This window comes from Pipistrellus kuhlii, unplaced genomic scaffold (genome assembly GCF_014108245.1).
Source record: "Pipistrellus kuhlii isolate mPipKuh1 unplaced genomic scaffold, mPipKuh1.p scaffold_m20_p_7, whole genome shotgun sequence".
NCBI classification, from domain to species: Eukaryota; Metazoa; Chordata; class Mammalia; order Chiroptera; family Vespertilionidae; genus Pipistrellus; species Pipistrellus kuhlii.
The window spans coordinates 25,890,261-25,915,134 of record NW_023425573.1 but is presented as its reverse complement, the minus strand read 5'-3'; the positions used below and the strand labels follow the sequence as shown (position 1 = coordinate 25,915,134).

Sequence of the window (24,874 nt, the reverse complement as noted above, 5' to 3'; positions counted from 1 at the left end):
TACCATGTAGGAGAGAGAGCCAAGCAGGAGCCCTGTAGAAGGCTGTTGAGAAGAGCAGGTGAGCAGTGATGGGGGCTGGGCATAGAGGACAGGCAGGCACAATGGACAGAAATGAACAGTTTGAGATCTATCTTTGAAGTGAACTTTTTAAAAAATATATTTTTATTGATTTCTTACAGAGAGGAAGGAAGAGAGAGAGATAGTTAGAAACATCGATGAGAGAGAAGCATCGATCAGCTGCCTCCTGCACACCTCCTACTGGGGATGTGCCTGCAACCAAGGTACGTGCCCTTGAACAGAATCGAACCTGGGACCTTTCAGTCTGCAGGCTGACGCTCTATTCACTGAACCAAACCGGTTTCGGCTGAAGTGAACTTTTAAAAGAAGAATTGACAGGATATACGGATGGACTTGATGTTCAGTAGTAGTGAAGATGTAGATTTCAACAGCCAGGCAGGTGGTTGTTCCATTGCTTAACTTGGATATGGATAGGGAATCAAAAGTTTGATTTTTGACATGTTAACTTGGAGGCACTCATTAGCTCTCTCTGGGTAGGGAAGATCAGGAATAAGACTCTGGTAATGAAGCCTCTCTTTCTGGATCCCAGAGGGGCTGGGGTGGGTGGTGAGTGTAGAACACCATATGTGTCGTTGAGGAGCCAGAGTGCAGGGAGGTTGTGTGTGTCCTGCTAGAGCCCAGGTGTCTATGGCAGCTTTAACATTTCCAAATGCAGAGTCAGTTACTAGATTTACAAATTCACTGGGTTTTTCAACTGCTAGGGAAATTTTCACTAAAATCAACTGCACATTAAAAGGATAGAATGTTATAACTTTTTTTTCCTAACTGCAAGGCTGTTAACATAGCTAATGATCTGCATCATTAGACACTGGATGAGTTTTCTCTTCCTTAGAGGGAAACAAGCTGGTAGGAATGGCTTGTCCTCTTTCTAACCCACATGAAAATACAAAACCAGAAACAAGCCCTTCTTTACCATCACAAAGCCAGAAACTTCAAGGTGTGTTTTCCCTACAGAGCACTGCTGATTCTTCCCAGATCTCCTTCAGTAAAACAAAAAATAATTATTTAAAAAATCTATTAAATATAACCCCTTTCTCTTTATCTCCCCTTTTGCAGTAGGCCTTGGCCATGGCTCAGTTGGTTGGAGTGTAGTCCTTTATACCAAGGTGTTCCAGTCATTGATTTACACACACACAGCCATGCCCCCTGCAGGCCGCTATGCGCCTGGGCACATTTTGATCCGGTCCAACAGACCTTTAGTCATCCAATTTCAATCAAGATTGTTATTCCTCCTTTTGCTTCAGTAAGGAAATTTTATCTCACATCCACCCCCATTCAGTAACTGTGCCACCAGATGACAAGCAGTGGCTCAAATTCTCTCAGAGGCCAGGTGCTCCCCTCTCACCAGTGCCTTTGAAGAGACACACACAGTCCTTCATTCATCAGTAGTTACTGACTGCATCCTATGAGCCAGACTGCCATCTGTATCCATGTGGCTCTAACTAGGGCCTGAAGGGACCCATCCATGGAGAGGTGAAGCCTGGAAAGTCTTATGAGATGTCCTGAGATCTGTCTTTCCCTTTCCAGAGGCAGCTGCCACGTCAAGCAGGAGAAGAGTCCACCCCAATCAATCAGACCATTCTGACCGCAGGGCATTCCTGGTGCTGACTGAGGAGGGAAGGCAGTGAAGAAACCCCAGGGCAGTCACAGGCCACTCCTCCAGCAGAGGAAGGAGGCCTTTAGATGGATATAATTGATTAAAGGTTTTCTCTGGACAAAGGACAGGCCATCTCCCCAGGCAGGAAATGGAAGAGTCTTCGACTTTCAGGGGTCCATGCTAAATCACCAAGGAGGGCAGGCTCAGGACAGCAAGAGTATGAGACTCCTGCTGGGACCCCTTCTGACTACCTCTTGTGCTAAAACATGGGCCCCTAAGACACTGGCAGTGTGGCTGAGCTGAGGCTTTTGGGTGAGTAGAAGGAAGGACCCTCGGGGGAGCAGAGGGCTGGTGGGGTGAGGACAAGAGAGGCAATAGGGCCATCCTCCCAGCAGGTAGCAATAGGTGAGCAACAAGAATGACTGATTCAGGACTAAGCATTCCTCAGGGTTCTCAGACATTGCTTGAGGAAGACCCTTCAGGTAAACTTAAGGGAAAGAACAAATGCCCTGGGCTAAGCAGGAGTAAATTCATATATTCAATGGGTCATTGAATATAACCATTAAAGGAAATACGACCTTACTTTGGAGGCCAATCCAGTGAAGCCAACGGCCAGATCACATTCATAAGGCTAACCAGAAAAGAGGGACGGGATGGGACAGGAAAGTGTGGCTAGGCATGGCGTGCCCTGGGCTCATAAACAAGTTAGTCTTCAATCTGTTCACATCACAGTTGGCTTTCCCTAACAGTCACATTACTGAAGAACATTATACTCAGGCCACTTGGCACTAAACTCCATCAGCTAAGGAAGGTACCAGCTCAGAGCTTCTGCTGCTTTTGAAAACACCTGGCCTTCCCTTGGGTGGGCAAAACATGCATTAAGAAGTCTAGGAGTTAGTTGCCTGTCTTGTCCACAACAGCTCCAAGATGAACTCTGGTGGGCAACCAGGTCTCTCTCTCTGACCTTGGCCTGGATGGTACTTGCAGGCTGCTCCATCATCGAGCAGGGGTGACCTTGGGGGTCCAGCTCTGAGTTCCTCTGACAGGGGTGCATTGAGAGAGGTAGCTGGTAAAAAAAAAAAAAAAAAAAAAAAAAAAAAAGTGCTATTATGTGGCCAAGCTTGCTCAAGTTCAAACCAACATGGGTTCTCTGGGAGGCCTGTGAGCTTGCTTCAATCTGCTAGCTATTAGGACCAAGGTTCAAACGTGGGTCAAGGACCAGCCTGGGAAGTCTCCAGCCGCTACATGGTTGACTCTTCCGCACACAGTCCACTAGTCTTGCAGAGTGTCCAACTCTCCCTCAAGCTGAAAGTGGCAAACCCCGTCCTAGTTCAAACATTTCAGGTATGCCACTTATGGTACTTAGAAAGAACAGAAAAGTAACTTCTACCTGAGCCTGGTTTTGTAATTGAAAAATCTTTTAGAAGGAAATCTTCACATTCTCTGAGGTGATCTTTAGTTTTTCTTCTTTAGTTTTCCTTGTTTGGTTTGGATTTCCTAAGCATTATTTCTTTTTTTCCATCTCCTCTTTGCTTTCTTTTATAAGACAAAGATGCTGTGGACTTGGCTTTCACTTGGTTCACAACGATTCTATGGCAATGTATTAGGTTTCTTTCTCCTAAGTCCACTGAAGTCTTTTTGGACTTGGAGAGAGCTTTTTAAGAAAGAACTTGCTCATTCAGCAGGATTTTCCTCCCCACCCCAGGCTCTGGTTCTGACCTGGAAAAAATAAGAGTGAGAAAGAGCAAGAGAATCCTGCAGTCCTGACGCTCAACTTCACAAACCACAAAAAAGAACCTTGCTCCAGTAACGTAATCACGGAGATTGCTGGCACCTTGGTTTTTCAAGAAAAATACATCCATCTGCTGGCACAGGGACCCATCAAACTCAATCCTGTTCAGCATGGAGTTCCCGATTCATTAGTGTTGGAAAGTCTATAGTGAGGCTGGCCGCTCCCACTGGATGACGCCTCCCCGCGCACCGTCTGTAAACCCCACAGCTGTGTTTTCACTTAAGGCCACTTCTGACTCCATCGCACCTTGTTCCAGAGGCTCGTTCTATTCTCATTACGGTTAAAAATGACAGGACAAGGATTCTTCAATGCTGAGGTTTAATTTGCTCAGAAGAAAACCGCCTGTCTCCAGAGCTACAGTCAACCCATACGAAAGGCTGTTCTTCAGTTAGGAGCCTCAGAGGCTTAGCGTGTAGGTTTATTGTTTGCTTCAGTCAACAAGCTAGTCCCAGGAGAGAAGCCTGGCTTCTCCTGCCCTCCTGTCAGGCTGCCTCCTCTTCTGAGAGTCACTTCATCGCTCACCAACAAGGCCAGGGTGGTAGGGCTCTGCTGACCACTGCCCCACATTACTTCTGCTTCTATTACTGAGTGAGAACAGCCCAGAAGAGCTCATTCCCCTCCCTGGGTCTCCTTTAGCAGAACAGCCTAGCTTTCCTGATGAGGCCTTACCTGGTCACTGGGCTACACTGTTGCCCATCAAATTTCTGGCTGACACGACTACAAAGCATTGTGAGCAAGTCTGTGTGTGTCACCCATAAAGGCAGAGACTTGCAACTAATCTGCTCATCCTACCCACAGCTGAAGCATTTTTGATGATTTTCATGGCCAGCAAGGGTGACTGTGCTGGGAAATTGCCAGCTCAGAGCTCTGGGACCATTTCAAATCAACCACAGTTCAGGGACTGGAGTCGCCCAAAGCTGCTTCTATGGGAAAGGGCCAGTGCTAACTGTGCGGATGGCACCCGGCCCCTCCACAGAGGAGAGATGTCCTCTGGGTCCCTTTGCATTTAAAAGGTATCAGTTCTGCCAGCTAGCTATCTGCTTTCTAAAGCCTGAGGCCCTGCCCACACAGTGGAAAATCTCTCCATTGCAGACCTTGCAGAGCCTCCAGCATCAGGGTCTGCTCCCAGCTTCTACTCCACACCCAGCAGGGAGGAAGCAGCCTGGTGAAAGGCCACCAGCCTCACAAGGAGATGCTCTAAGCTTCTCTTGGAAGCAAGTGAGGCTATAAGGCAAAATACATATGTGGTCATGAGCATGCTCACAGCTCACTTGCCTTCCTTGAGTGTTTTTTTTCTTTTTAAAATATACTTTTATTTATTTCGGTGGGGGAAGGCAGAGGAAGAGATAGAAACATTAATGATGAGAGAATCTTCGATCAGCTGCCTCCTGCACACACCCTACTGAGGATCAAGACTGCAACTCAGGCATGTGCCCTAACCGTGAATTGATCTGTGATCTCCTAGCAACACCAACCAGGTCCTCGAGCTGTTTTAATCATCCTTCAATTTTCACCAAAGTTTGTTTTAAGAAATAGCCTTATAAACCTCCTTCTTCTTTTGTCATAAATGTAAAAATCTGTCCACTATGACATTTAATGTCCCCAATATTTTTTTTAAATATATTTTATTGATTTTATACAGAGAGGAAGGGAGAGAGATAGAGAGTTAGAAACATCGATGAGAGAGAGTCATCAATCAGCTGCCTCTTGCACACCCCCTACCGGGGATATGCCCACAACCAAGGTACATGCCCTTGACCGGAATCGAACCCGGGTCCCTTCAGTCCCCAAGCCAATGCTCTATCCATTGAGCCAAACCGGTCCCGGCTAATGTCCCCAATATTAAGCCTTACATGCAAAAGTGCTTTGAGAGCTAGGAATGAGGCTTGTTATAAGAAGTAACCTTATGAAAATTTCCTTCCCTCACAAAACAGAATCCTTCTGCCTCCTTTCCTGATTGTCTTTCTATTGTATTCATTTCATGGGTCATTTCCTTTGTTCTAAGTGTTCTCAAACCATTTTTGGAGATGGCTGATAATGTACATAAATAAAATAAGGGTCTTCAAAATATAATCCAAATGTAAAACTGAGATTCAGGCAAACTTGAATACAATCTGATGAAACAATGAGTATGATGGTAGGCATTCAGTTCATGGAAGAGAGAACACAGGATGGTCTTGTACAATCCTCAGAGCCATAATCAGGCTGGCGCTACTCTTGAAAAAACAGAAGAGAACAAAATGATCTTCCAGGGAATTGGCCTCAGTTTCTAGGGACTTGAGGATTCGAGCGTTATATAACCCCAAACTGGGAGCCAGCACTGCTGGGCCTGTCGCTGTTCTCTCCCAGACTCCAAGGTGGTTTTGGGGTTCTGCTGGCCTTAGCCTTCCCACCTGTAACATGGAGCCGAGTTCCTCTTTGGCCATTGCTGAGGTCTGTTTTATGGACAAATGTGAGATGTTGTCTAGGTTTATTAGAAGAAAGCACTTGTAATATGCCCCTGCTAAATCTGAGAATAGAAGCTCCGAGGATTCAGATTGACCAGTGCTTCCATCTTTGGATGTTTTAATGAGAAATAAGTGATAGTTAAGAATTTTACTACTTAATGCTGTCTTATGTGGCCAAGAGCAACTGACAAAGTTCGTGACATGATTCATGCTAATTCTACTTCCTTCCTCTCAGATAAGGTCAAATGTCTGAACAATATATACCAGGACAATATTCTAAGAGCCTTTCTGGTCCTAGGGCAGCCAGTCTGCCTGCCCCTCTCCCCTGCTCCTGCAATCTGACTTCAGTTTACAACCTGAGGCAGTGGGCTCAGCAGCACCTCCTGGCATAATAGCTGTCTACTTTCATCCAGGCACAAAATCCCTATTGATCCGAATTGCTCAGAACAATCTGGAAGGGACGCTTAGAAGGCCCACACCTGGAAGCCCATACCTCAGGTTCCTATTCTCATCCAAAATAATTTAAGTAGCCATTTTCTTTATAGAACAACTTATCAATCTAATAGATACCATTTTTTAAAATATATTTTATTGATTTTTTACAGAGAGGAAGGGAGAAGGATAGAGAGCTAGAAATGTTGATGAGAGAGAAACATCGACCAGCTGCCTCCTGCACACCCCCCACTGAAGATGTGCCGCAACCAATGTACATGCCCTTGATCGGAATCAAACCTGGGACCTTTCAGTCTGCAGACCAACGCTCTACCACTGAGCCAAATAGATTTCGGCTAATAGATACCATTCTAATTATGATAAAAACCAAAGAATATATGGGTATTGTGAAGTTTAAAGGAAGTACAAAATAAGTTTACAGCTAAGTAGAGATGTAAAACCAAAAAAATTTAATCAGCTTAACAATAACCCACAACCTTCGGACCAACTTAAAACCAAAAAATTTAAAGAGTTTAGTTGAGGGTGTTAAAAAATGTCAGGATCCAGTAAGAAGGAAAATGAATAGCATTTCTATTTGCCTTACTACCAGAAAAATCAGCTTTGGTATATAGAGAATCATTGAATAATAAACATAATTGAAAATCATTTTGTAGTAACTTTAGGGGAACATTTTTATTGAGCAGAAACTTGTTTTCCTTTAGACCTTTGTATAGTCTCTTTAGGGGTCTGGGCTGGATTCAGGGCCAGGCTGAGATTCTTATGCTCTGCAGAGATTTGGGGATGCTCTGGTCTAACTTTCTGCCCATTAGACTGCCCAGATTCCCTTCCTATGAGTTCCTATGTTTGCGGTAACAGCCCTTCCTGGGACACTGGCCTACTGTATAAGGAAGAAAATGCAAGGTGTACTTATACACAGTATCAATGCAGGGAGGCCACACAAATTAGAAGTAAAGGTGCAGTCTCTTTGGGCAGTATAATTTTGAATTCTGGCTTTACTTCCTGTTAGCTGTCTACTAGTAAGCCAGGCAAGTTACTGTACCTCAGTTTTCTCCTCTGGAAAATGGGGATAGTAGTACCTAGTTCATACGGTTGTTGTGAAAATAAAATGAGAAAAACCAAATTAGAGTAGAACCTGGCTCTGGCAAACATTATGTAAATGTTCCTGATGTAATAAGGCCTGGGCTTATTTCTTATAATGAGTTGAGATCACAATTTAGAAGACGACACACTGGCACACACTGCCTGGGACTTCACAGTTCCAAGTAGGACCACCATGAAACCTGAGCTGCAGCAGCACTTTGGAAGCCATTTCTCCATGTGCAGAAGCACTGTGGCACTCAGCAGGAGGACATGATACTTTAAAGCATCACCTGCCTGCTTGGACAGCCCCACGGGTATTTATAGTGCTGTCTGGCTGTGCTGATACAGGCTTCTATCACAGGGCAGCCCCACTGTATTCTCTGGTGACCAGATCTCCTGCAGCAATCAGCAGGGGGGCTGCTGTGCCCTACACAAGGCTCACTTCTCAAAAGAGAATCTTTGAGGCGCCAGCAAGGTTGGCAGATGCCTCAACATGGAGGCTGCCCAGTACCTCTGCACCGACACCGACTTGTCAGTAAATCTCTCCTTGGGAAAGGAAGAGGCCACAACGACCTGCTAGAGCAAGGCAGAGGGCTGGCTCTGACAGTCCGGATACAAAAAAATTGCTTCTATCGTGGTCTGATTCTTTTCATTTATCCTCAAGTTGTAACATGTCTGTAGCTTTCTATTTGTCTAACTATTACAGATTATAAGCTCCCAATTGGTTACTTTTGGTGATTCCCTATATTAAATAAAAGATTTCCAGGTGATATAGGGCTCTGCAATAAGTAATAGCAATAACAAGTTCCATACCCAACCAGACATTGTGCCAAGGACTTCATGTGTACAGGTATCACTACTTCCGTTTTAAAGATGAGGAACTGAGGCTCAGAGAAGGAAAGTAACTTGCCTACCCAAGATCAGGCAACACTTGGCAGAACCAGAAATGAAATTCAAATCCATGTAACACTTCCCATTGGGAAACACCTGCAATTTCTTATCCCACAAACAGGGGCTCCAAAATTCACTTCTCTCATTTAGAATCCAACAGATGAAGGACAGCAAAGGGCGTTCATTCTCCCTAGGCTCACTGGCAAAGGCACTAGTGAAGAACAAGGTGGGGACTCCTTCTGTCCAGTGGGGAGGCTGAGCAGACCAACCTGCCCGGTTTCAGGTGGAGAAGCTGGACTGGAGGAAGTGAATGGTGGATGGGCCTGCCTCATTTAGTGTCCTGCCAGGTAAGCCCACTCAAGTGACAGCAAGTGAGAGAGAGAGAGAGAGAGAGATGGGCTGGTTCTACTTTTCCAGTTCAATGAACTGCCCTCTGGTTGACATCCCTCTGTCACACAGGTAGTCAGTAATAAAACCAGAACCAGAGCCAAGGGCTTCACAGGTATGCAAAAGGCTAAGAGAAGAAATACCAGTCAGCTAGTAAAAATAATGGGTGGCAGGAAGGAAAACAAATTAAAGAAGCAATAACAACAAAAACTACAATTAATATAGGATCTATTATTATCCTACTGAAAAAAATGGGTTGGGGGTTCATAGAGTCAATTTCCTTTTCTTTTTTTAAAATACAGAATGCTTCATGAATTTGTATGTCATTCTTGTACAGGGGCCATCTAATCTTCTCTGCATCATTCCAATTTCAGTATATGTGCTGCCAAAGAGAGCACCATAGAGCCAATTTATATTTCTGAAGTCATATGCAATGTATGTCTAGTCCTATGTCAATTCATCTATAAAATGGAAGCCTCAGAAGAGATGTTCCTTTGGTTTCATGTTACAATTTGGCAAGCAAGCCCTTGCTGAGCACAGTGTCTGTTTCTATCCTAGCTGTGCCACTTCTAGCAATGTGACTTTTGTCAAGTTACTTAACCCTAGTCTCAGTTTGCTCATCTGTAAAAATGGGTATAAGGTTTAGAATTGAATAAGGTAACACATGAAAGCACTTGGCAAGAGGCAGGTACTCCATACATCCTAGCTGTTTGTTATTATTAATAATAAGCCAAGGGAGTCAGCTGTGTCTCTTTATAGAAAACCAGGCTCTTAATGGTCACAGACGATTAAGAAAATGACCACTCCAGCCCTTAAATGACCCAGGTTATTCTTTCCTTTGTTCCACCGTGGAAACAAGTGGAGACTTTTCAAAGGCCCTTCCAACAGGCATCTCCATGGGCACACCCTCATGAGAATAAGCAGCCACTCCCCATGCCAGTGTCACTAGGGGGCCAAGAATTCTGAAAGTGGGAAAAAATGGCCCTGGGCTCTCAGTTTAGCACCAATGCCTCCAGAGGACAGCAAGGGTTTGTGCAGAGGCCCCAGCAGCACACTGAGCACAGAGAGTGGGACAGTGCCAAAGAGAGACAAGGGTCAGATGTGATTGAATTAGGTACTGCATGGATACCCCACAAAGCTCAGCCTCACTCAAAGGCTGCATGTGTGAAGGATGACAATGGCCCGCACTGACCACGATGTCACCTTTATCATGACTAGCTACAGAAATCTGAAGAAATCTCCCCCCAAATCAAACATGCAAAGACTCCATTATATAGTCGAGAGAGCACTTTGAGTAGCTGGGAACCCAGCACAAATAGCTGGCTATATCTTAAGCAATATGCCCAGGGCCCATTGAAAACAGACAAAAATGGGTATTCAGGATCCTTCATGATTTATTAAAAGTGGCATTGTCTGTGCCTTTGCATGGCACCAGCAGGGGTGGGATTGAGGGCACTCCTCCTGATGGTGGGGTCACCCCATGTGTCTCCTGTTCCCTTGGACTTTTCAACTCCCCTGGCCCACATTCACTCACTCACTCTTTCTCCTTTGAAGTTAATGAATACCGCCTCATCTATCACTGACATGTTGGGTTTCAAAAGGACTGGGAGTGAATTCACTGTTTTTTGTGTGTATTTTTTTAAACCAGTGAGAGGGCTCAGCTGGGAAGAGGGAAGGAGGGAAGGTGGAGGGCAGCAGCAGGACCGAGCTAATGGTGCTGCTTTCCTCCAGCCCCAAGCAGCCCCAAGTGCTCCTTTGGCGTCCTTGCTCACACCGAAGGGGGGGGGGGGGGGAACGACACACACACGGACGACGACACATGACAGAGCTGTGCCACGTGCTGCTCCTCAGTCCTGTGTGTGCTCACCACAGCCTCTTGCACTGTTATTTATCTTGTTTCTAGTCCTACTCACTGTACTTTGGAAGGTACACATGTTACTCGTGCTTCCAGAAATGCTCACTTACCTGGAACAGAGGAGAAACCTATGGCAGAGGTAGAGGCACACCAGACTTCCATGGCCACCTGTCTCGTGGGTTCTTTAACCAAATGACCCCAATGTACCCCAGGGTCCCCACCTCATGTCTGCTCTTCCTCCCAGGGTGTGGGGAGACTCTCCTGGGTAGCAGCATAACCAGCCAGCTGCCCAGTCAGAGAAACCCGGGAGTATCCAAATGCCCCATCTCCACTTCCTAGATTCTGATTCCACCTCCTCAGTACTCCTTGTCTAGGCTTTCCTGTCAGTACTCCTTGTCTAGGCTTTCCTGTCAGCTGTATGATCTCAAGGCAGGGCCCAGTGGGTCTCTCCTGGATTAGTGCTATAGCTACCCAACTGGCTTCCTTGATATTCACCTTGACTCCTTTGAATTCTCTCTTTATAGAGCTTCCAGAGAGAACTTTTGAAAACGAAAGTCCTATCCCATCACTCGCATGTGTAAAATCTTTCAATGGTAGCAAGTTGAATTAAAAATACTCATATTTCAGTGCAAAGCAAACAAGGTACTTAGGTTGGCCCTGGTTACTTACACCTCTAATGACATTTCCCGGCCACCCCGTAAGCCCTTCCTATGGCACAGCTATGCCAATAGCCTGCACATTCCAGACATACCAAACCCACTGTTCTGCCTGGAACATCCTTGGAAAAGCCATTCCCAACCTGCTCTCAACTGCTCTCCTTTCCTAAGACGGGAATCTCCTCTGGCTCCTCAGATCCAGCAAGGATCACGATCAGGACCAGGCGTTTCTGGCAGATGGCGGCTAATCTGTTGTGCAATGACTGACACAAGCCGACAATCAATGTTGTTTTCTGAGTGTTTTTGCTGCAAAGCCTTTTCCCATGGATGAAAGATGGCAGGCCTCTACTTTGCTTGGCTGAGGTTGGTCCTTTCACAGATCTCTATCAAACGTTAGCTGCACGTCCTTCCCAGGCAAGCAATCCTTGGCCTCGTATCCACATCAGGCTCTCTTCCCACCTCATTATACTCCAGCTGTTCTGAGGAAAACCCGATTTCAATGGCAGTCATTACTAGCAAGCTGCCTTGTTGACTATAATTTTTTAAAATCCTCTCAGTTATAAGATTAAAGTGTGATTGAGTGAGTCACTGACATGGGTGTTTGCATGTAATTGGCAAAGCCCTGTGCTTGGCACCACTCACTGTCCCGATTTTGTGCAGCAGTCAGAGGAATTATCTAGAAAGTTTAGAGGGTTTTCTCTTATCATCAGGACCTCCTTTGAGAAGATATAATCTTTACTTTTATGCCAAGTCTTAAGCCAGGAAAGCCTCATATGTGTTTAAAAGCTACCCCTGGGGCAGCTTCTGATGCTGATATTTGCTCTTCAGATCGTTCCTGGGTGGCACCATGCGTGGAAAGGCTCCCAGGACCATCTATCCCAAATCTTCTCAGGTAGGTCTGTCTGTTTCTGGAATTGTTTTCCAAAAGAAATTTCTGGGCCCAAGAAAATAGTGTTTGAAAATGAAGGGGAACCTAAATATAAACCCTAAAACTATAAAACTTCTGGAAGAATACAGAGTAGAAAATCTTTGTGACCCTGGGTTAGTCTAAGCTTTCTAAACCAAAAGCACAATAAAAATTTTTTTTCAATAAACTGGACTTCATCAAAGTTTAAAATTTTACTCTTCAAAAGAGGATAAAAAGATAAGCCAGAGAGAGAGAGAATGAAGAACCAAGCCAAAGACTAAAAGAAAATATTTGCAAATCACGTATCTGAGAGGATTTATAACCAAAATATAAAAAGGACTCTCAAAACTCTAATGAGAAACCAAACAACCCAATTACTTATGGGCAAAGGTCGGATAGACACATAATCAAAAAAGATATGCAGACCACAAAAATGCACATGAAAAGATCACCAACATTATTAGCTACTAGGGAAATGCAAACGAAAATCACAATGAAATAACACTACACCTGTTAGCATGGCTCAAAAATAAAACAAACAAGAAACTGACAATGCCAAGTGTTGGTGAGCACATAAAGAAACCAGAACTCACATACATTGTGATGAGTGGTAAAGTCACTTTGGAAAACAGTTTGGCAGTTTTTCATAAAGTTAAAGATACACTTAGCATATGACCCAGCAATTTCCCCTCTTGGTATTTACCCAAGTGAAATGAAAACTTAATGATTACACAAAAGCTTGTAGGCAAACGTTTATAGCATCATTATTTATAATCACCAAAAACTGGAAACAATCCAAGTATCCTTCAGCTGGTAAATGAATAAACATATTGGTACATTTGTACCATGGAATATTACTGTGCAGTAAAAGGGAACAAACACATACACACAACCACAAGGATGAACCTCTGAGACATGATGCTAAGTGAAAGAAGTTAGAGTCCAAAGGCTGTCAACTGAGCAAGTCCTCTTGTGCATCATTCTGCAAAAGGCACCACACAGGCATAGAAACCAGACTAGCAGTCGCCAGGGGCTGAAGCTAGAGGACAGGGGCTAACTACTACGGAGCATGCAAGAATTTTCTGGTACAATACAACTGCCCTATATTTTTATTGTGGCATGTGTAGCCTGCAGACCAGTATACTAAAAAGCAAATTTTACTGTGTATAAACTATACCTTACTAGGAAAAAAAATGTAATTCTGGCAAAAATGCAGCTGGTAGGGATACTGTTTAAGATGTTGGAGATGATGGTATATAAAATCTGCCCTTTCATAGGAGTCTAAAGAGTTGATTAAGCTCACAAACAATGAAACAAATGCAAGCCCAAACACTAATAAAACACTATTTCCAACCTACCATATTAACAAAGATTAAATAAAACCACAAACTCATTTCAGTGAGAGGAAGTGACAATGTACTATTGTTCCTGCTGGGGAAAGCCTAAAGCAATCTATCCTTTCTGGAAAATTATCTAATAGTTTGTAGCAAAAGCTCTGAGAATGTACACTCTTTAAATTTTATTTATTTATTTATTTATTTATTTATTTATTTATTTTTATTGATTTCAGAGAGGAAAGGAGAGGAAGAGATAGAAACATCAGTGATGAGAAGGAATCACTGATTGGCCGCCTCCTGCATGTTGGACCGAGCTTACAACCCAGTCATGTGCCCCGACCAGAATCGAACCAGAGACCCTTGAGTATGCCGGCCGACGCTCCATCCATTGAGCCATACTGGCTAGGGTGAGAAGGTACACTCTTTAGGATGCTTAGAAAAATGTTATTGCTAGGTGATGGATGACTGACCAATGGCTATTTCTGGTTTACTTATTAATTTCTAAGTTCTTATAAAATAAACATGTATTACTTTTATAATAAAATAATGAAAGTTAATAAAAAAGAAATGTATCACAGAAAAAAAATAAATTCCCTTCAATCCAGTATTTCTTAGAATGTACTCCTAAGGAGATACAAATTGATTTTCAAATTGATTTACAAAATATTTTTCAAATTTTATGCATAAGAATATTAATTGCCATGTTATTTACAATATAAACACTAAAATCAACATATGACAATAATATTACAAAAAAGTTATATAAAGCATGGTATAATTATACAAGTGGAGTATTTTGAAGTTCCTCTTTGAGGAATTTGAAGTGTGATGTGCAGAACTCCCTCTCCTTCCCTCCCTTGCTCACAAATGTTGCGTGGTGTCCCCTGTGAATGAACTCAATGCCAATTCCTGATGCTCTACAGCACAGCCCAGTATGAGCTCTGGCTGCCACACATTCCTGCACACGCCCAACTTGGCCCACTCCCTGTGGAGGAGGGGAGAACCCTTCCTTGCCCTTGCACCTGCATGTCAAATCCTCCCCCTCCATCCAGACCATCTGAAATATCACAAACAAGGATAACTTTTTCTTCTGATGGCCACCACCCCTCTACTATAGCCCTTGATGTGTTCTTCCCAGATAGAGGTGGCGCTTCTGTGAGGACAAAAATGGGGCCTTTCTCACCATCTGGCCATTCAGCTAACTTCTGCAGGGTGCTATGTGTCAGGCACTATCCTAAGTGTCTTATGGGTACAACTCATGACCTAACAATAAACCTATGACATAGGTGAGGTGAAATCTCAATGTTACCAAATGTTATATCAGAATATGGTATCTCATTTTACTCATTACTATATTAGGAAAGTGAGGCATGGAATAGTTCAAGTTGCACAGCAAAGTGAAAAAGGGTCTGAACCCCGGTGGTCTGAAGCAGGGGCTTGCTCCTGAGCTCTGTGTTCTGTCACTAGTCACTGACTTGAAGTTGGTGGCCCAGAAGAGTTGGCGCTGGGCCTTGGGCAGTCGGAGCAGAAGCAGGTGCCAAGAAGGAGTTCTGAGTTAGGCTTCTGAGCACACAGGACAGATCTCCAGAGGGACCAACGAGTCTTCAGCAACAAGGAGTCAGCAATTTAGGCCAGAAAGCTGGACAGCCAGGCAGGCAGAGGAAAGGGGGAAAGCTCAGGCAGCCCTCTGCTCCTTCTCCACTAGAATTCACAAGTGTGTTCTGCAGGCCAGCCAGGGAGACAGGCAAACCTGGGGGCTTGGCTGGCCGGAAGCTTGCACGAAGGGCTAAGTCCCAGTACTTGGCTGGTGTAGAGGGCAGGAGAATGAAGGGGAAAACTCATTATTTACAGAAGGAAACTGATTGTAGCAAATCAGTTTCAACCTGTTTGATGGCCAAGCCAAAGTTTTCATAGCTCAGTAACAGCTCCCTGATCAAGAGCTCTTTAAAGCCAGTAGTTACGAATCATTAGCAAATGTTCTTATGTAGGAGACTGCCAATGTAATGCTGACAAGCTGGTAAGAGACCTGCTGGGATTCCCTCCTAGGTATTGCCCTTTGGGTCTGCACTCTTTATTTCCACAAGGCAGACTTCCTTGATCCTGGGAGGTCACAATTCAAGGGGTTTAAATATAATAATTTCTAATTTATTTTCAGAATTTCTAGCATTTTTTTATACAGCAAATTGCTAATTTCTATTTTGTAGAAAATTTTAAATCAGAATGACCTTATTCAAAATTTGAAGGTGGCTCCTTCCTACCATAGCTAGTGTCATGTAAACCACTAAAGCAGCTACTTCCATATAGCCCAAATTCAACATGTCCAGGCTTCTATGTTTGTTTCCTCCATGAGGCATTAAGCCACGCTGAGAATGGGTTCAGAATCCAATTTTCTCTTTGTCCCCAACACCTAGCATACTACTAGGTGTACCAGTTAATAATTTTTTTCACTAGATTTTTTTTTCACTAGATGGAGTTACACATATGTTGATATATACATGATTTGAAATGTATGCTATTTTGTTGTATTGACAACAAGCTTCAAAACTTCATATGTCAAATTTGCTGAAGGTGCTAACATCATAGATATTTTTATACTTAAAAATGTCAAATTTTGTGCCAAAGAAAGAGCATTTGCGGAAAGTTATAATTCATTACTTTATTTTGAAGAAAAGTGCTGCTGAATACTTCAGGAAGCTTATGGTGAACATGCTCCATATCAAGATACTTGTGAATGCTGGTTTAAACACTTCAAAAGTGATGATTTTGATGTGAAAGACAAAGAACATCCAGATCAACTGAAAAAATTTGAAGACCAACAATTACAAGCATTATTGGATGAAGATGCATGTCAAACTCAAAAACAACTTGCAGAAAAATTAAGCATTGCTCAGCGAACAACTTCCAATCCTTTACAAGCAATGGAAAGATTTTAAAGGAAGGAAAATGGGTTCCACATCAACTGAACAAAAGATAATGGAAAACCAGTCATCAGTAAAATGTTGCTTCAACGGCATGAGAGTCTTCTTTTTTCATCAAATTGTGACTGGCGATGAAAAGTGGATTTATTTTGAGAATCCCAAATGCACAAAGTCATGGGTTGATCCAGGTCAACTATCAATCAACATTGACTATTAAGGCCAAATCGCTTTGGAAAGAAGACAATGCTGTGCGTTTGGTGGAATTGGGAAGGTGTGGTGTAGTATGAGCTTCTGAAACCATTAATATTGATAGCTACCTACAACAAATAATCAATTTGAACTATGCTTTGATTGTAAAACGACCAGAATGGACCAGAAGGAACGGCCAAGTAATTTTGCTTCAAGGTAACACACCATCACACACTTCAAAACCAGTTAAAGACACATTAAAAGATCTTGCCTGAGAAGTATTAATCCACCAGACTTTGCTCCTTCAGATTACCACTTGTTCTGATCAATGGCACAGGCACTTTCTGAGCAGCACTTCAAAACGTACAAAGAAGTGGAAAACTGGGTCTCTGAATGGTTTGCCTCAAAACAGAAAAGTTCTATTGGGATGGAATCCACAAATTACCTGAAAAATGGAAAAATGTGTAGCTAGCGATGGACATTACTTTGAATGAAGCACTTTTGATGTTTCTCTTGAAATTATCATGTTTTCTTTGATTACAAAATCTGGCATTATTAACCAGTATACCTAATACTTTGTACTAGTAGATAGCAAAAAAAAAAAAACATGTGGGGGTTCTAAAAAGGTAAGGTAAAGGGGATATTCGGAAGTTACAAAATAATTTAAGGGGCTTCAAAAATCTCCTTAGTTAAAAAATGCCTGTCATATGTCATTTAAAATGGGAATGGTATAAGTGTTACAAAACAAAACAAAACAAAACAAAACAAAACAAACTTGTTGCAACAATACCATTCTTTAAAAATATGGACATTTCTTTTTGTTATTCTCACCTGAGGATATTTTTCTACTAACTTTTAGCAAGAGTAGAAGGGTAGGGTAGAGACAGAGAAAGAGAAACATCAATGTGACAGAGGTACACCTATTGGTTGGCTTCCACATGCACCCTTCCGGGGCTAGGGATTGAGCCTTCAAACGAGGTACCTGCCCTTGACTGGGATTGAACCTGAGACCCTTCAGTTCACAGGCCAATACTCCATCCACCAAGCCAAAGTGTCTAGGACTAAAAATGTGGAAATACCTTAAGAAATAACAGGACCATATTTCCAAGATCTAGATTGGAGATGGGCAGTGTGTCCTCAAGGACCCCCTGACCTCAGGTGACCTTGAGTGGTGGGAACAGCTTTTAGCATGCCACTGGTGTGCCAGTGCATAAATTTATGGGTGAGAAAGAAGTGACAGAGAGGTATCTGCCTTTTACACAGCTGGTGATCCAGAATGCAGGCGGGAGGAAACAGGAAGGGAATAAAGAGCAAAACTACAAACAAAGTGAATGCAAACCTAACAAGTACTCCATCCAGCACCTGGGAAGGAGAGTGGGAGGCAGCCTCTGTGGAGGAAGGAGGTCTGTGGAACTGGGGCAGCAAGTGGAGGCCTGGACTACATGAGGCAGGGAAGGACGAGGGAGGAAGGTATAGATGTGGCTGGAAAATAGGGAGTACCAAACACAGGACACATTACAGAGGGCCTCCAAAGCCAGGAGGCGTTTGGATCTGATGGAATGAGTCAGTAGTTTTCAAAGGCTGGTTGGAGATCAACAAAAAGAGAAAAAGGTTTTCTGAAAAAGCTCAATCAGTATAAAAGACAGCCCCATATTATATAATTCTGTATTTCCTTCATTTTGGTGCTAAATGTTTTCATTTGTAAAATCGTGGAGATAAGAGATGGTAACTGACTTTTAGGAAAATGTCCTTGTTCAGCAAAATTAAAACCTAGCCATTTTATCTTGTCCCAGAATATTTATGGAAATCATACTGGTTCATAAAAGTTGTTTCAGGTGATTGCAGGTTCTTGAGTGAAGGCGAAAGCACATTGGGGGAATCTCTGGCAGTACGGTTTAGGACAGAGCAGGAGCAGAGCCCCAATTCACTGAACCAACTGGGCCTGCCCCAAGAAGCAGTCGTGGTGGAAATCTAAGGATCAGCTGCAAGGATGCCTTTCCCAGTGCAGGTTTTACTAACGTCAAAGGATTCCACATCTCTTATGTAGCTGTTTGGCTCACATTTGAGTGACGTGAGTGTGACATGGGGTAGGGCGGGGACATGCAGGGTGTCTCGTGAATAGAAAGGGAGAGTCCAAGTCCTGCCTAATCCGAAAGACAGGCCTGGAGGAGCCAAATCTGCGTCTGTCAAGGTCACTAACCTGAAGGCTTACATCTTAAAGAGGAACATGGGGCACTTGCCGCTGCTCTGCTCGACCCCCAGAAGTGTCTTATATATCATCTTGTCAGTGTGAGAGCCTTCTGTCTCACTTCACTGCCCTCTGGAAATGCGAGGTACTTAAGTTTGAGTCATCAGGCACACTCTCAACTCCAACTGCAATGTGAATTATCTTCTCAGAAAGCCCAGCAACAACTAACACAGTACCTATCTTGTAGAAATCATTCCCGTTAGAAGCAACACCAGGCTCTGATCAAATTCTAAGAGGAACTATTAGACCAGGGATCCCACTGGGGTGGACAAATCATTTTCATGTTGTCATGGGGGTGGGGATAGCAGTTCATATTAGCTCACCCCAGCGGGAATCTCTTTGAGAGGCATGTGGGGGAATTTGGTGCCCCCTGCCTCACCTTTCTGGGCTGGCAAGCCAGGTCTCTGACAAGCCTGAGCTTCTCCATTCCCAGGGAGGCACCTGGGGTCTCAGTGCCTTCTTCCAGAGAGTGTCCTTGCCAGGCTCGCCGAGGGGCACAGGTTGGTCTGAGGATATCGAGGTGAACACAGACTGCTCAGGACCCCTCAGAAGCACTGCCAGCCCCTGGGGTGCTGAAGCTTCCTGGCTCCTCGCACCTGTCCAGGCAGCTCCACCTTGAGAAAGTCCTCATTATGCCTTGTTCACAACCCTGTATGTCCTGGCAAGCAATCAAACACCCAACCCTTTTATTCAAATGGGGAGGAAGCTTCTCTGATTCATAATGTGCATTTAATTCTCTTACATAAACACACCTCTCTCATCTAGCCATAGTAGCTCTTTTAGGTCACAACCATCACACTTCTTTAAAAAGACCAATATACACAGAGATGCTTACAGACCTTGAAATGCCTGGTTAAAAATGAGCACTGTGTAGGAGCTGGAGACACAAAGATGAAAAGACGCTGTCCCTACCCTTAAGGAACTCAGTCTAGAGGAGATAGTGGAAAATAACAAGGCAATGTGACAATGTGGTCAAGAGGGGTGACAATTGTAGCCTGGCCGGTGTGGCTCAATGGTTGAGCATTGGTCCATGAACCCAGGAAGTTCACTACCCAGTGAGGGGTGTGCAGGAGGCAGCCGATCGATGATTCTTTCTCATTATTGATGTTTCTATCTCTCTCTCTCTTTCCCTTTCCTCTCTCTAAAATCAATAAAATTTTTTTAAAGGGTTAACAGGTGTAAATAAAGAGCTAGGGAGCCCCAAGTGGGAGGAAATGGATTGGGGGGGAGGGGGGAGGGCAATGCAAACCTCTATGCAACAGAATGTGGAGTTTTGCTCTTCACATTCCTGGAAGCTAAGGAAGGTCTTTAGGGGGTCAGGGAGGGTGTGAGTAGGGCTTTTCCCACCTATGAGAAAAGAGCCTGGGTATAAGTAAGCAGAAAGAACCAGAAAGCAAGTAAAAAGCTTCTAGAAGGGGGCACGAGCCAAGATTACCTCCTAAAGTCATAGAAAGCAGTCTTCAGAGTTATACAGACCATTCCAACCAAGAGCAGAGGCATCCACTGTTGGTCCTCACCAGCAGACACTGCCCTGAGGGCACCTAGCAGCAAAGATCACATGAGGACCATCCTGGAGTCCCTGGTGTGACTGGCTGAGGGCATGGTTCTCTCTCATTACTTTCTGCTCCCTCTAATCCCTCCAATTAAAGTTTCTTCTTTATTTTATTTTTTTAATTTAATTTAATTAATTTATTTTTTAAAATATTTTTTATTGATTTTTTTTACAGATAGGAAGAGAGAGTAATAGAGAATTAGAAACATCAATGAGAGAGAATCATTGACCAGCTGCCTCTTGCACACCTCCTACTAGGGATGTGCCTGCAACCAACGTACATGCCCTTGACCGGAATCGAACCCAGGACCTTTCAGTCTGCAGGCCGACGCTCTATCCACTGAGCCAAACCGGTTTCGGCTCAAAGTTTCTTTTTAAAAAAAATATATTTTTATTGCTTCCAGAGAGGAAGGGAGATGGAGAGATGGGAACATCAATGATGAGAAAGAATCATTGATAGTTGCCTCCTGCACAGCCCCTGCTGGGGGCTGAGTCTGCAACCTGGGCATGTGCCCTTGACCGGAATTGAAACCAGGACCCTTCAGTCCTCAGGCTGACACTCTATCTACTGAACCAAATCAGCTAGGGCCAGAGTTTCTTTTTATAACATTAATTTCTTCTGGACTGTTCCCAAGCACGGTGCAAAACACTAAATTTGCTCAAGGGGCTTCTCTAAACCAAACTTTATCAGTAATAGATGGAATATTTTGATCTCAGTCTGATTTGCATGTCTATTTCTCAGTGGATTCAGAACTCAGAGAAGAATGTGATGGAATATAGTTGGCCTTTCAAATTCATGCATTTTGCATTCGTGGCTTCAATCAGCTGTATGTATTTTCAGTCCAGGTTTGGGAATACTCAGATATGGAGGGCAGACATTATATGTATCATTCTATGTCATTCTATATAATTAGCTCTATATAATAAAGAGCTAATATGCAAATGGTCATGACACCCTTACGCTGTAATGACCAATCAAGTAGGAGGCTGAGTGCATGGCAGGCATGGGTGGGCAGGGCCACGTGTTTGGCGAGGCCAGGGGACATGAGGCTGCCCAGCCCAGCGACAGCTGGGGAATGTGACACTGTTATTATTTATTAATAAATTTATATATTATTTTCACATATATTTTATTAATTTTCTTTCATCTCTGACACTTCCATTATAGAGAAAGGGCAAATAGCAATATTAAAATATTTCCTCTAATTAATTCCCTTTTAATGTGCACAAATTTTGTGCACTGGGTAATTAGTTTCATATAAGGAACTTGAGCACCACGGATTTTGGTATTTGTGGGGTGTCTGGGAACCAATCTGTGCAGACACTAAATGTAACTATATCCCTGAAATCTCAACAGAGTGGGCATCCCATATTTTTCAGTTCTTCTTCCGCAGTCACACCTTCACTTCATCACCTGTGACTCAGGTGATAAGTATTCATTAAGCCTCACTGATTCTAAGTTAGCCTTCTTTCACTTATTTCATCTACCTAAGAACCATCAGATTTGTATTCCTTCAGCCCTGTGTCAGCCAACTAGGTAGGCCCTCAATTTTATCCTATTGGAGTTTCTTGTAAGCACACAGAGTTTTTCTCAAATTCACTGTACAATTTTAGGACAGAAAGTCTGTCTTCCACTGCCAAACTATGAGCAGAATTTGTAACACAATAGGAAGTCAAGAAATAACTATCTAGTGAGGGTTGGAGATCTTGTCTGAGTCTGTATTTTTAACAACTTCCAGAATAATACTACCTGTAGTCCTTCTAATTTTTTAAAATTATGAATAAATGACTCCATGATGTGCCTAAAGGAAGAGTGAGTGTACATGAAGAGTTTAGGTTTATAATAACAAGCTGCTTGGCAGAGTTACTCTGAAATTTAATGATATATGTTAGTTTTTATGCGTATTTTAACAAGCCACAAATAGTAATCAGCTCCACAGTAGCTGTAATTAGTGGTACTTAAATACAACTAGGTCAAGTTTTCAAGTCTGTTTTGTTCATGCTGTGGGATGCATACATATGGCTTGTTTTCCCTGATTTCATATGAAATTAAAGTATGACAACTAAATCAATCTCTCTTTTCCCCTCACAGGAGAGATTCTATGCCCTCTGACTGGGAATCCTCCATGGAGCTGGAGGCTGCAGTGTGTTCCCTCTCCAGCTCTCCTCCAGAGGCCATCCTCAAAACCCTGGGGACCGAGGAGCTCAAAAGAGCACAATCTTGGCTATAGAGTTATTTATAAATAAACTGAATAAATCTAAACAAATTTTTTTCCTAATGATTACTATGAAACTGGTAACTGAGGAAAATATGACAGGGTGATAAAGATTCGTTAAGCCTCACTGATTCTATCGATAGAACTACCTCCACAGCTGAAGTAATGCACAGTCAACATTTAAACAGAAGTCCTGAATTTCTAGAATTCTTCTTATACTTTTATTAGCACATTAAAAAAGAGTGGCACCATTCTTACAGTGCCACAGATTACATGAGCAATTTTATCCTCCTCAGTCTTAAGTTAATTAGATTTCCTTATGATTATTCATGTGCAGCCAACCCAAACAATGCCTGAGAGCTGTTACACACAGAAGTTAGGGCAACAAAATAGGCTAGTGAAGTTACAAATGTTCTCAGAGGATCTAAAAATACAACAAGAATTCTCAGCACCATTCCAAATACAGTGGATTTCTCTACTAATTCTAATGAGAGTGGGAAGAACTGTAGTTGTGGGCGGGAGATCTCCAGTCTCAATGTTAGCAAGGGCTTAGTGAGATGCTTTCAATCTCTTCTCTCAGACATTTAAAATATTAGGACCCTTAGGAGTTTTATGCATTTTTTATTTATAATGGCTAATGCAAATAGGAACACATAGAACAAAGATGAAAGAATAATTTAAAACCACAGTCACCGGGACTTTTCAGACCTAGACATGAAGAGAGAGAAAGAGAAAGAGAGAGAAATGGACAGACACAAACACCCCCCTGTAGGCAAAGAATGCTTGCCAACATTTCTACCCTCCTGCCCTTATTCACAGGTTACTGAAAGGGGCAAAGACTGGTATGACCTTTCTAGAATGGTATGTGACAATAGTTCAAGATTTTTAAATATGTCTGTATCTCTGACCCTATCATCAGTGTTCCAGGAATGTCTTAAGGAGACAGGGTAAAGTTTCCTAAATCTAGTTGGTCAAGGCTCACCGATTTTCCTTCAGCTCTTGGATCTGTAAATTTCTCTCCCTACAGTCATTATGTTACTCTCTTAGAATATAAGAATCCTTTATTTTGTTCTCCTTCAGTCTACTCTTCATACTATAGCTAGTAAACTTTCTAAAACACAGTTCTGATCACATCACCTCCATATTTGAAATAATTCCATGGCTCCCCTAGAAGGTTCTCTGATTTCAAGGCCCAGCCTCTGCCTTCTTCCCTAGCTGCTCCCTCCCTTCACTATATACCTCATGATCTGGAGCAATTGGCCATTGCCCGAATGTGTCACCTGTTGTTCCTCTCATGCCTGTACCAGTTGTTTATTGAAATGCGCTCCCCAGGACCCCAGTGTCTTCAGAGCCTGGTGAATCCCTCAAGTCTTTTTAAAGCCCCCATGGGCACCCTTCCCTGCTGGGAAACCTTCTGATGTCTGAAACCAGGCCGGTCCACTCCAGTACAGTCTCACTGCACTCGGTGAGAGCTCAGTTGTGGCACTTTTCATTTTCTGGGTGGTCCGCTGGCTCCTCCACTATACCAAGTCTTATTCTTCCATCCTTCATCTCCAGCACCCAAAGAATGCCTTCTGCAGCCATGTTGCATGAAGGATTCTGTGACTATTAGAATCGAGACCGATTCTACAAACAAATCCAACCACCTGATTAACAGTTTACTCTTGTGCAAAAATGATGGCATAAATAATAAAACCAAAGAAGAGCCAAATAGAATGATTAGGCCCATCCTTCTATCTTATATCAAATACCATATTGGATAAAAATGAAACAGCAGAGAGCTAAATGTTCATTTCTTGAAAATAACTATATTGGAGAGAAGGAATAAAAATATTCTTAACTATAATTTATAAATGCATGACTCAACATAATGTACTCCTATATATAGCAACAGGGGCAAGTGGAGAATGCCATACCATGGCATCAGAGCCATGTTTTGCCATGAGCAATCCCAACCCTCAGTGTACCCAACAAGATGGCAGAGCCAGCATCTCTGCAAGTGGGCCCAGGACATGGGCTGGTGGGAGGAGACTGACTATAAAGAGGCTGCAGAGCTTGCAGAGGTGGGAAATAAAAACCACTGCTCTTTTTGCTTCAGGCCAATTAAAGCTACTTGACTGTAAATAGGGTAAGGGAGCTGGTGCTAAACTGATTTATTCCTCTACTTCTGGCCACCAATTGGACCTGCTAAGCATGGCAGTAATCAAAGGAATACTTTACTTAATTGCATGAAACCATCCTGAGAGCTAACTTAGCACAACTATTCCCATT

General features: G+C 43.1%; 1 protein-coding gene and 1 non-coding gene across 9 annotated transcripts in view; both read right to left on the bottom strand.

Annotated features, from left to right (window-relative positions):
* Positions 1–24,874, bottom strand: part of DIS3L2 (DIS3 like 3'-5' exoribonuclease 2) — a 279,142-nt gene that overhangs the window by 38,671 nt on the left and 215,597 nt on the right. The window lies entirely within an intron of this gene.
* On the bottom strand, positions 9,018–9,123 carry LOC118710088. Its single transcript, XR_004985297.1, has one exon. It is a non-coding gene; the product is annotated as a U6 spliceosomal RNA (small nuclear RNA).